This window comes from Bidens hawaiensis, unplaced genomic scaffold (genome assembly GCF_021521415.1).
Source record: "Bidens hawaiensis isolate Kalapana, Puna unplaced genomic scaffold, B.hawaiensis_p1.1 tig00008374_1, whole genome shotgun sequence".
Taxonomy (NCBI): Eukaryota; Viridiplantae; Streptophyta; class Magnoliopsida; order Asterales; family Asteraceae; genus Bidens; species Bidens hawaiensis.
The window spans coordinates 9,984-21,709 of NW_027491592.1; the positions used below are offsets into that span (position 1 = coordinate 9,984).

Sequence of the window (11,726 nt, forward strand, 5' to 3'; positions counted from 1 at the left end):
CACCTAATATAATAATAATAATATATATACACACAACACACACACAAGACCGGCGACAAATTCTTTACGCCCCACCCCTTTTCGCCCCAAAAGTCGCCCAGGGGGCGGTGTGCTCGCCCTTCATCGCCAAATTTCGCCGGAAATTCCCGCCCACTACAAATAGCCTAACAAGCAAATGTGTTTGGGTATTAGATTTTAGATCAATTTTATTGCCACCAAACATTAATCTATATTTTTGTTGATGTCCCATATATTTTAAACTAGTTTTATGGCCACCAACCTTTAATCAGGTTTCATTTATTCCATAATATATGTCCAATGACATAAACAATAGTTTTTGTAAGAAAAAAACAATTAACTCATACTGGAACTTAATTTTTTAAAAAAACTGAATTTTTATAACCAAGCTATAACCCATTGGCCAATAATAATCTATGCTAACAGTCTTGCAACTGACAGTCCTAAATTTTGATTTCGTTGCTAAGAACAATATGGTAGCATAATAATTATAAATCTATACTTGATTTATACTTGATTCACACTCGATTTCGCTTACGCATCTCCTCATTTAGTCATAAGCATCGTTGAGAGTGAATCGAGTTGAATTTAAAGTATAAATCTACGATGTATATGCATTTGGATGTATATGTATTTGGATTGTTCATGACAACTAAAATGAAAGTTAATATTATCACCATTCAAATTCATAGGATAGAGGGTCATAATTTAGTTTATCAAAATATAATATTTCTACTTTTTTAATATATAACTTTAAACTCAATTTTATCATATAATACATATTTTTCTAAATTTTAATGGAATTTAACAAATACTTAAGTTAACAATAAAACAGCTTTATATTTAGGCGAGAGATAGTGTGTAATAGGGGTGTGCATAGGTTGGTTTGAGGCGGTTTTAAGACAAACACATAACCATAACCGATATGTTGGTTAATGGATAACCATAATCATAACCGACCCGCTATGGCGGTTATGGTTAATCGGTTTTATAGGTTATAGTGAGCCGGTTATGGATCAATTAACTGTAACAAAAAAAAAATATAACTGAGCTTAAAAGTTCGGTAGCAATTGTTACAAAAAATAACATGACATAATCTAACAAAGTATATAATCGTTAATATTAATACCAAATATTAAAAAAAAAGTGACATTATATAAATCCAATAATGAATTTCAACTTAATTTGATATAATCCAACAATATGTTTGGTGGAAGTTAATCCCAAACATATTGTTGGTTAAATAAATGAGTCGGTTCGATTATGGTGGTTTTGGAATTATCTTTAACCAAAATCGACCCGTATTTGACGGTTTTTAAAAATTTCATTAAACCGCCCTACCGGTTATTAAAATCGGTTCAGTTATGACGGTTATGGTTCGGTTAAACAGTTGTGACGGTTAAGTTGCTCACCCCTAATATGGTAGCTAAACACATAGTACAGTACATACATAATCCATTTTTATTTTTTAGTATGTAACAAATCTCACACTATACAGGAGCACAGGTATGATGAGATATCTTGGTCAATTTAATTTATTATTAAAAAAATATCAAAACATAAAAACAGATAAAAGACCACAACTGTCATAAACTTATAAAAACCAAACCTCGTTGTATATTCATGTGTCTTACACATATATATAAACACACACCACATCTCTTAAATCCCAAATCCAAATCACACACACACTTTAACATTCTCTCATCTCACTACAATGAACTGGACAAGGGGCCCCACCATCGGCCGTGGCTCCACCGCCACCGTCTCCGTCGCCACCACCGTCTCCGGCGACCTTCTCGCCGTCAAATCCACCGACCTCTCAACCTCTCAACTCTTACAAAAAGAACAACACATTCTGTCACAACTAACCTCCAAACACGTAATCAAATACATGGGTTTTGATATTAATTACCATCACAACAAACCCATGTACAATCTCTTCATGGAGTATGCCACCGGTGGATCAGTTCATGACGTCATCAAGAAATCCGGTGGATCATTACATCAATCTTTAATCCGGTCTTACACTTATCAGATACTACTCGGATTGGATTACCTTCATTGTAATAATATAATGCATTGTGATATTAAGTGCCGGAATTTATTATTATGTGAAGATGGTGTCAAGATTGCTGATTTGGGCTGTGCTAAATTGGCGGGAAAAAATAATAATAATAATAATTTTGAATTTTCCGGTACACCGGTATTTATGTCGCCGGAGGTGGCCCGAGGCGAATCGCAGGGGTTTGCGGCTGACGTGTGGGCGGTCGGGTGCTCGGTTATCGAAATGGCAACCGGGTTTACCCCGTGGCGGGAAATGGATGATCCGGTGTCGGTTTTGTACCGAATTGGATACTCCGGTGACTTGCCGGAGCTGCCGGAATGTTTGCTGGAGGATGGTAAAGATTTCTTGGAAAAATGTTTTAAAAAAGATGTTAAAGAAAGGTGGACGGTTAAAGAGCTTTTGCAGCACCCTTTTGTTCGGAATTTGAATTCGGGTGGTTCGGGGATGAGGAATTCGCCTACGAGTACTTTGGATCAAGGGTTTTGGGAATGTTTTAAGACGCCGGAAAATTCGCCGGCGCCGGAGAGGATGGTGGGTTTTTCCGGTGAGGGTCCGGTGGAGAGGATCAGGCAGTTGGGTGAAGCTAGTTCTTCGGGTTTGCCGGATTGGGATGACGAAGAGGAGTGGATCGCGGTTAGGAGTAATCGGATTGAGGAAATGAATGTAGAAGATGATGAAGTAGAAGAGTTTGAAAGCTTAGTTGTAGATGAAGATTATATGGTTTTAGAGTGTTCTAGTTTATCAAGAGTTTTTGATTTAGATCACATAGTTAATGATAGTATATTGGTTGGTGAATAAAAGAGTTTGTTTTTGTTTATAATCTTCTTATTTCTTTTCTAGTATACATTATGTGTTAAGGGTACATATATCAGCTAGAGTTGTTCATGAGCTAAGTCGAGCTAGATTTAGGCTGGTGTGAGCTCGACTCAAGTTTTAAACCAACTTGGCATGACTCAGTCAACTTCTAACCAAGTTAAAAACTTAAACTTGAGTTTCGCGTTATTTGGTAATGGTCTGTCTTTATAAATCTAAATAACTTGACTGACAACCGCATGTTAAAAAGTTATTCAAACCATTTCCTTATATTGGATTCAAATTTTAACAAATTATAGCATGCTTGTGACATTTAGAATTCATCTTTTGAGCAAAACCGAAAACAAAAAGCATTCCCATGACTACACGTAAGATTCACACGACTAATAAGATCAAAAGTCGATGATTGTAACTTGTAGACTCAAAAACGAAGGTTTTCGCACGGTTAATGGTTGACTCGTGTTATAAATATCCAATGAATAACATGAACGTATTGTAAAAGTAGGAATGAATAGAAGTCTTATCGACCTTCAATCTATTTTAAATTCCAACTTGATTAAGACTATTTCCTTGTTATTTTGTTATACTTGATTGATTTTCGTGTAGAACAAACACATGATTTTGTTTTAAACCTAACCAAGTCAGCTTCTTTGGCAGGTCAACCAATTTGTCCTGTGGAATTGTTCGGTAATTTGAAGCCAAAGAAGAAGAAAACGACATTAGGTACAAATCATGGGAGGAGGTCAATGATTTTGACTTTTTCTTCTTGGTGTACTTTATCATTTCACATTAAAAAGTTGCCTGAAAAGTCAACCACCCTTTCAATTTGCAGGTGTTTCTACCTTTGGTTTTTGGGCCCATCTTGCACACAACCCAATATGATTTTACACTTAAAAGTTACAATAAACCACATATTTAATGTTGTCTAGAAGGGTTTCAAAATATACCCTTGGCACTTTGTGTGTCCATTTGGGTTTGGAGTTTGGTTTGTGGTAAGTGGATTTGTGGTAATCTACTAAAGATTAGGCAACACAAAGTAATTACTACTACCAAATTAGTTTACATTTATTTAAAAGGTGTTTGGTAATTAACCTAAGGTTGACTTGCCCACAATTATTTGAGAATACTGTTATGTCCTAAAGAACAAAGGGTACATAACAAAATTCTCATGCTTTTAAGAGTTGGTGAAATGGATAAAGTAGAAAACAAAATAAAATGTTAGATCTTTATTTATACTCAAAATTAGTTTTTTTTTGTTTTTATTAAAATAAATTGTGATGTTAAATAAAAGTCATAAGTCTTGATGGCGAGGACTTTTTATTTTCTCCTTTCCAACCATAACTAACTTTCATTTTGTAATGAAATTGTAAGTCTTTCATCTTAGACACTGGTTTGGTTTTATAAAGCAAGAACCGTACAAAAGTGACATGGTCTAAAACCAATGCGTAAAATCGCGTCGATTTTTATACGCGTGAAGTGAAGTTTTTATATAGATTTTTTATATCTCATAGATTTTCCATACCCCTACCCAAAATTTAGCTATAAATAAATTTTATATGTGGTTTAATATATAAATCGGATGTGTTTGCTTTTGAGTAGAGGTGGCAAAATGGGTTGGTTTGGGTCGAAACGGGTCATAAGTCTGAACGGTTAGGGTTGAAACGGGTTAGGGTCGAAACGGGTCACTTAAAAAAAGAGTTGTTTTGGTTCGGGTCGGAACGGGTTAGGGTCAACAGGTTCGGGTTAGAACGGGTCAAAACGGGTTTGGGTCAAAACTCGTTTAAGTGATTTTTCATTTTGTTTCAGCGCGTAACAGCTCGTTTAAGCGATTTTCAATTCGTTTCAGCGCATAACAGCTCGTTTAAGCGATTTTTCAGTTCGTTTTAGCGCGTAACAGCTCATTTAAGCGATTTTTCAGTTCGTTTCAGCGCGTAACAGCTCGTTTAAGAGATTTTTCAGTTTGTTTCAGCGCAGCGCGTAACAGCTCGTTTAAGAGATTTTTCAGTTTGTTTCAGCGCGTAACAGCTCGTTTAAGAGATTTTTCAGTTCGTTTCAGCGAGTAACAGCTCATTTAAGCGATTTTTCAGTTTGTTTCAGGGCGTAACAGCTCGTTTAAGCGATTTTTCAGTTTGTTTCAGCGCGTAACAGCTCGTTAAGCGATTTTTCAGTTCGTTTCAGCGCGTAACAACTCGCTTAAGCGATTTTTCAGTTCGTTTCATCGCGTAACAGCTCGCTTAAGCGATTTTTCAGTTCGTTTCATCGCGTAACAGCTCGTTTAAGCGATTTTTCAGTTCGTTTCAGCGCGTAACAGCTCGTTTAAGCGATTTTTCAGTTCGTTTCAGCGCGTAACAGCTCGTTTAAGCGATTTTTCAGTTCGTTTCAGCGCGTAACAGCTCGTTTAAGCGATTTTTCAGTTCGTTTCAGCGCGTAACAGCTCGTTTAAGCGATTTTTCAGTTCGTTTTAGCATCTAATAGCTCGTTTAAGCGATTTTTCAGTTCGTTTCAGCGCGTAACAGCTCGTTTAAGCGATTTTTCAGTTCCTTTCATCACTTAACAGCTTGTTTCAGCATGTTTTTGTTTCGTTTTTGTCGACTTTTCAGTCTCGGTTAATTGTCGATTTTTTTTAACGATGACAACGGACGAAACGTTTTAGATTTTTTTACATTTTTTGTCTTTGTTTTATTTTTTTAGTTATGATTTTTTTATTAATTTTTTTGAATATTTTTTGATGGTTTCTATTAAGATCAAAATCCCTCAAAAAAATTCAAAAAAAACAAATAAAAAATCATAAAAAGTAAAAAAACTAAAATATTTTCGCCGTTATTCTCGTTCATAAAAAAAACGACAAATTAACCGAAACCGAAATGTCGACGAAAACGAATCAAAAACCTTAATCGACCCGTCTAGTGCGAAAACTCGAAAGAAACCGAAACCCAACCCGTCCAGTGCTAAAACTCGTGTCAGCACGAAAGCTGATCCTAGCCGAAACCTAAACCGATATCGTTCCAATCTAAAACCCGTTTCAACCCAAACATGTCACTTTTCCTTAAGAGTCTAAGACACTAATCCACATCGACCCATGTAATTAAATTTGTCAACCCATTTTGACCCAAAAATAAGTATGTGATATTTTAAGTGACCCATTTTAACCCATTTAATTAAAACCTATGACTCAAATCAACCCATTTAAATTTTAAAACAACCCAAATTGACCCATTTGAAATGGTTTGGGTCAAGGTTGTCACCCCTATGTACAATGTAAAGGGCGGCAGGGCTTGCACCTACGCCATAGGTGTGCATATTTAATCCATAGACATTGGTGTGTATTGTTCAAGAGTGTACTTTACTATTCGTATTTTTCACAATTGTTCTTTTTATTAAATTCACCCTATACACGCACATTACTCATGGTTGTTTCATCATTTATTATATAATATATACAAATAGTTAAAAGTGCTTAACTAAACCGTTGAACCCGAACAGTAGGTTTGTGTTGAACACAATTCTTTAAAGCCTTTGTTCGCCTTTGGCAGATGCTTGTTGTTAATCCGTCAATAACCAAATACCCTCCTAATATACGAGTGTTCAAGAGATACTTAAAGAAACATATCAATCAGGTACTTAAAGTGAAACAAACCAAATAAACTTTTTTTTTTTGTTTGATGTTTATGAGAGTTCTTTAATGTGTTCGTGGTAGTGTGACACGAAGATTTATTATCTTTTGACTTTTTAGAGTGAAAATTTCATTCTTAACTTGCACTTCAATGAAGGAATCATATTCCTCCGATCTCCCATCAAAATTTGGTTTAGTGGATTGCTTTTGGACCTACCCAAAAAGCATTGATATTTAAAGTCATAGAGATTGCAACTTCCCTTTAGGCTTTTACTAAGAAAGCCCAATGCCCCATTGATTGAGGCTGTATTTAAATCCAGGTATACTAGTTAGAGGTCCAAAAAAAAACCGAACTCATAACCGGATTCGAAAAAAAAACCTGAAACCAGTTTTTCTTATACCCGGGTTTTTAATACCCGAACTCGTACCCGACCCCACCCTACCCGTAGGGTACGGATAGGGTATGTATTTCAGTACTAAAACCCGTACCTGATTTGTACCCGGTAATGCCCGAAAACCGGAACCGGGTTTTTCACATACCCTATCTATACCCGAAAATACCTGATAATATTCGAAAATACCCATAAAAAGTGCAAACTCTTAAAAATCCAATCTATACCCAAAGAATACCCGGAAAAAAGCCCGAAAACCCAAAAGTAGTTTTTTCCAATACCTGAAAATATGGTATACAAATACCCGGTTTTATAATACCCGGTTCTATACCCTACCCAAACCCGATATATAGGGTATGGTTTTTAGAGACAATACCCAGACCCAACCCCGACCCGAGTATTACCAATACCCGAACCCGGGTATTTGAAATTCCCGATTTGTGAACCTCTAATACTAGCAGTCTAGTACTACTATGGGCTTTTAACTTTAAGTTATTAGTTATTTTATTACATAGAAAAGGTCAAGATAACTATTATTAAATAGAATTAAAGATGATCAGAATGCCAATAGAGATGTTTTTAGATATATTCTTTTTTATAGAAAATCAATATAAATTAAATTAAAAGTCCCTTTTCGGGTTTGAACTGACGTGTTTATATAAAGATGGGATGTACTAGAACCAACTAGATTGCTATGAAGCTAGTGTGGTTAGGTATTAATGAATGTTCATGATCAATAATCTTCGTTACATTTAATGGTTTCATCATACAAGCCATTGTCAAGTCGTTGCAAGTCTATCAACATGTATATATACATATAAAGAATTAAACTAAAGAACTTGACCAAATGACAGATTAAGACACTCGAAAACAGAGTGAAACTCTTATAAACTTATGCGTGCTATTAAAGGACAAGTGACTTCTATGAGAAAAAGATTCATATACATGGCCCCATTTAACAGTGAAGAGTTATACAATCTTGAACTAATTCTTTAAACAAATATCTCCCCATTAATGTGTGTCCCATTTCCATAATAAACTAAAACACTTTAGAAAAGTATATTTTTAAAAACAATCCCAATAATTCAAACAAAACATAACACCAAAAATAATGTTCATAAAGTCATTGAATAATAAATTTTATGAGTATTGACAAAAAGCTCAAACAAATGAGGCACCAAAGTAAGCACGGTTTGGTCGTGTAAAATCCAAACAAGTATAACTTGTAACAAAATATACTCATGGCTAGCTGTCACAAAACAGCAAAAGCCCACAAAATATGTCATGAAAATTGATTATACCATAACCAGTTTAGATGTCAAGAAGCAACCTTCTTGGATCCTCGACCACATCCTTAATTCGACGCAAGAAAAACACGGCCTCTCTTCCGTCAATTAGCCTATGGTCATAGGTTAGAGCGATGTACATCATAGGACGCGCAGCTATGTTGCCACCAACCACCATTGGCAAGTTCACAATTGAATGCATGCCCAAAATTGCAGACTGTTATACAACACATTAACAAATATGTTACAAATAGTATAATACTTCAAATGAAAACTATTAGGAGGTTTTGTGCACACCTGAGGAGGATTGATGATGGGAGTGCTTAAAAGGCTTCCATAAACACCACCATTAGAGATTGTGAACGAGCCACCTGCCATCTCATCAATGGAAATGGTCCCATTATTTGCTTTCTTAGCAAGAGTTTTTATCTCTTTCTCTATCTCAGCAAAGTTCATCTTTTCAGCATTGCGGATAACTGGCACAACAAGCCCCTAAACACGGGAAAACAAAACGATATGTTATCGTTCCAAGAACAGCAGTACAACAAGCAACACATACTTAACTGCATAGCAACTTCTATATACCTTTCATAATCGAACTAGTTGGGGATAGAATACAAGATTTTTTAATCTATTTTAATATTTTAGAAACAATAAATTTGCTATATATGACTAAAAAACTATAGAAATACAATAATAACCTAATCTTAAGTTAATAAAGCGATTTAGAAGGTTTTATGCATTTAATACGAATTGGATAGCTTTCAACCTGTTTCCTTTCTAGTTAAATCCCTAAGCTTTAACCAATTTGATTGAATATTGCCCAGGCCCACCCATGTATAATTTTATGGATAAAATTTCCCACCTTTACTATAAACAAATACTTGAATGCTCAATAGTAAGAAACCTTGTGAACCACAATCAACCACACCGACATTTTATAATAATTGCCAATGAGAATGAATAGATTTGAATCTTTACAAAAAAAAAAATAAAAGAGGTGGCAACTGACAAGGGAGCAAGTTGGATAGCAGTTACTTACTGACACATGTCAAACCGATTTGGTTGAATTGAGTAATCGACCGGCCAACATTTATAACCCAAAGTATTCATTTCTAAGTAATCGGGGGCTCGGGGCAAACTTGCCACCTCAACAAAGGTCGCATTTTTTTATGACAACGTATAGTATAAATTGTTGCATTTTTTCAACTAAAGAGAGTAATCACCATCGAATGGCACAAGTTTTCAGTATCTTGTTATGCAGAAACTAAACACGAAACAATTATTTAAAGCTTACCTTTGGAGTACCAACAGCTATGCTGATATCAATATAATCTCTGTATATGATATCATCTCCATCAATAACAGCATTAATGATTGGCTGATTTTGTAGTCCACTGACAGCAGCCTAAAATTTGCAACAGCTTTAATGACTTACAGATTCTAAAAAACACTCAAAAAAAGGTAGGCTGATTGATATCTTTCCATCCTCAAATCATAAAAACACGCATACCTTAACAAAACCAGACATCAGTCCTAACTTAACTCCATGTTTCTCTAAGAAGGCGTCCCTGTACTCAGAACGGAGTTTCATCAAATTTGTCCTGAAAAAAAACAAGCATATAATAAATTAACAGAAATAAAGTTATTAGCACAGCATAACTTATTAAAAGTTGTCAACAAAACAGCATCTAATCATTACATGTTGAATTTACATGTCAACTTCATTAAATGTTGTCAACAAAGCAAATGTGTTCTGAGAATCTTTCAGACGTGTAGCAACTCGCTTTCTTAAACGAGTCATAGGAACCTGTACAGCAAACCATTATGATTATATAGACTCAGTCACTCAGCAAATACAAAGACTACTTTGATGACAGAGATTCTAATCACATTTACCACAGATAATAGAGATTTATACTTTAAAATTGATATTAATGTAACTGTAGCAATAGAATAGAAATATGACACTAACACGTCTTTCTCTGTCTTTAGGAGGAAGCTGAGGTTCTGCAGCAGAGGTTTTAGGAGGCGGTAGTGGAGAAGCTGGTTTAGGCTTCTTGGTGGCACGGGCAGTTTCAGCTTTTGGCTCAGGCTCTACCTTCTCAGCAGGAGGAGGTGGCTGAGGAGCCGCCTCTTTAGATGCGGACTTGGATGGAGCAGCAGCACCTTCTGCAGACTTTGAGATAATAGCAACTTTTGTACCTCGTTCAACAGTATCCCCTTCTTTTGCTACAAACTAACAATATCAAAATTCAATTTCAGTCTCCATTCGAACAACTTTAGCCACAGGGATGTGAGAATATTGTACCTCTTGAATTATACCCGCTTCGGGACTAGCAACATCAATAGTCACCTGTGACATAAATAACTCAGTGTTTAAAATTGCTAATTGAGTCAAAATTGCACAAACTCAGAAAACGAGGCTAAGTGAAAGAAATACCTTGTCTGTTTCGATTTGTGCAATTGGTTCGTCAATTTCTACCCTATCACCAGGTTCTGATAAAAAAAGATTAAACAGAAACAGAATGAAACAATAATCAACAACAGCTTTAATCAAACACACACATTTTAAAAGAATGGAAAAACATACATTTTAGAAAAGTGGCCAGTGTACCATCACTTAAAGATTCACCCATAAAAGGAACAACAGCATCAACCAGATCACCTACAAGATTAGCACAATTCGCAAGTTCAAAACAGTAAGGATTTAAAACCAACATAGAAATATAGAATTGAGAGGGAAACGGCACGTAAAAACACTTAAATGTACTATTTGCATGCATATGCATTGGCAATAACATGTCAGCAAAAAGAATATATGAATAGCATACCACTGTCAGAGGAGAACATTCTGCTCTGCATTTGCATGCTGACACCGGTCATAGATTCCCTGCCAAGAACAGAATATAAACAAATACTAAGATTGTGAGTTCAAAGTCGTGAAAGCGTGTATTTCATAGCATAAATGAAGAAAAAAAGATGGAACTATGCACTGACCTTACTGGCCTAAGATTAACTGCTGAACCTGTGACAGCCAAAGTAGCAGAAACAATTAAACATCAAATAACCAAATAAACACAATATACATCAGTTTTCTTCCAAATACACACTGAACGTTAGACAGAAACATACCAGGTTGGGTAAAATAGCATATATTCCGAACACTGCCACTGATTCCCGGATGAAGTAATACCTATACACATGCATAAGGTTTTTAACATATCTATAAAAAAAATCTTGAGTCAATTGTGATCACGTGTAACTTTTAACGAGTAAACAAACTGAATCCATAACAAACTCTATAGATTATTTACTCCAAAACATTATTAAATCAGCACATAACTTTAGTAAAATAAGACAACCAATTAGTACCTCTCCTTCTGATGCAAAACAAGTTGTGGTCGTAGATGCTACAGGACGAGATGCTCGCCATGACTTCCCTACAATCTGTCCAAAACAAAGTAAAATAATATCAACAGGCAATCCTTTTTGTTAAAGGTGCAAACGAGCTGAGCCCTTGGCGAGCTACTCAA

General features: G+C 35.5%; 2 pseudogenes across 1 annotated transcript; one reads left to right on the forward strand and one right to left on the reverse strand.

The window, feature by feature from the left end:
* Window positions 1-1,510: 1,510 nt before the first annotated feature.
* On the forward strand, window positions 1,511-2,900 carry LOC143637523 (mitogen-activated protein kinase kinase kinase 18 pseudogene; annotated as a pseudogene).
* Window positions 2,901-7,752: 4,852 nt separating this feature from the next.
* On the reverse strand, window positions 7,753-11,256 carry LOC143637524 (dihydrolipoyllysine-residue succinyltransferase component of 2-oxoglutarate dehydrogenase complex 2, mitochondrial-like; annotated as a pseudogene). The gene is made up of 11 exons (XR_013154445.1): window positions 11,191-11,256; window positions 11,025-11,083; window positions 10,784-10,858; window positions 10,634-10,689; window positions 10,502-10,546; window positions 10,166-10,429; window positions 9,906-10,000; window positions 9,704-9,794; window positions 9,488-9,598; window positions 8,488-8,682; window positions 7,753-8,407 (listed from the first exon to the last, which is right to left on the reverse strand). The product of XR_013154445.1 is annotated as a dihydrolipoyllysine-residue succinyltransferase component of 2-oxoglutarate dehydrogenase complex 2, mitochondrial-like (transcript).
* Between the last annotated feature and the right edge of the window lie 470 nt (window positions 11,257-11,726).